This window comes from Echinops telfairi, unplaced genomic scaffold (assembly GCF_000313985.2).
Source record: "Echinops telfairi isolate 266 unplaced genomic scaffold, ASM31398v2 ScPeMD7_443;HRSCAF=831, whole genome shotgun sequence".
Classification (NCBI taxonomy): Eukaryota; Metazoa; Chordata; class Mammalia; order Afrosoricida; family Tenrecidae; genus Echinops; species Echinops telfairi.
In genome coordinates, this window is record NW_022104341.1 from 16,521,875 (window position 1) to 16,523,476 (window position 1,602).

The window sequence follows — 1,602 nt, forward strand, 5'->3', positions numbered from 1 at the left end:
AGCATTAAAGAACTAAAGGAAAGTTGTGTGTTTTCTTGGTGCTATACTGCACTCTGACTGACTCCTCCCTTCCTTGTGACCTTTCTGTGAGGGGATGTCCAATTATCTACAGATGGGCTTTGAGTTTCCACTCCAACCCCACTCATTCAAATTGGTATGATTGTTTTGGATCTTCTGATGCCTGATACCTGATCCCATCAACACCTCATGATCACACAGACTGCTGTGCTTCTTCCATGTTGGCTTTGGTGCTTCCCTCCTAGATGGCCACTTGTTTAACTTCAAACCTTTACGATCCAAATGCTATATCTTTTAATAGCTGGGCGCCATCCACTTTCTTCACCACATCTGCTTATGCACCCATTTTGACTTCATTGATCATGTCTGGAAGGTGAGCATCACAGAATGCCAGGTTATTAGAACAAAGTGTTCTTGCTGAGGCCCAGGGTCCATTTACTACCTTAATGTGTAACATATAAATATATATACATAGGCCTATATCCCTATCATTATATATAAATATATTTGAATATGTACAGGCCTATATTTATACCTCTTTAAATGTCTGTTGCCTCCTAGTTTTTTCCTCTATGTCCTTTTACTTTCCTCCTGTCCCACTATTATGTTAGACTTTCATTCGGCTCTCATTAATTCCTCTTGGCTACATTGCTCTTGTTCTAGCCCTATCAGGCATTCTACCCCTCCTCACCACCAATTTTACATCTCTTGTTCCCATGTCCCAGGGTTTATAGGCTCCCTCTTCTCTTTCTCCCACTCCCCTGTCCCCCGAGAACCATCAGTCCCATTGTTTTCTCCTCAGGATTGTTTGTCTTGCCTATCTGATATAGATAGACAACCTGCACTAATCTTTATATATGAGGTAGCCTCTTTTATTTCCAATGTGGCAAATGATAAACAAAGGGTTAAGGAAGTTGGCCAAGGTCAGATAGCTAGAAAATGGCAAAGTCACAATGAAACAAAATGAGCCTGAGTTCTTAACCATTACAGGATTGTGTACAGAAAGGCATGTGCAAAGGCCCAGAGGTGGAAGAGCAAATGAACAGGGCATTCTGGGTGAGATGAGAGTAGCTATAAATAGATAGAGGAGCCAGAAAAGAAGTCAAAAATAGAAAACAGGCCAGATTATGAAGGATCTGGGTCCACTACTAAAGTTTATAACTAATCCTGAAAAGTATTGAGAGTCATAAACGGCTTTATACTCATGATCAGATCTTCATCTTAAGAAGATGACTGATTATAAAGTAGATGACGGAAGAGGGTAAGAATGAGTGCAGGATGAGTTAAGGGGAGAGAGCAGGGAGACTACATGTTGTAGCTTCAAGTATGAGGTGGTGAGGGACCCATTAAAGGGAGCAGGGCAGAACTTAGAATAAACAAAATGCAAAAACAAAAAAGAAAGAAAGAAAAGAAAAAGAAAATGCTACAGGAGCTATTTAGCTCGTGAAATTTACAGGACGAGGAGGGAAGCTGGGTGGATGTTATAGCTGATCCAAAAGGTAAGGGAAGAAAAATGATTCCCAGGTTCAGATTAGGTAGATATCTGTATCAACTAAAAAAAAGGAATATAAAAAGAAGAATTGG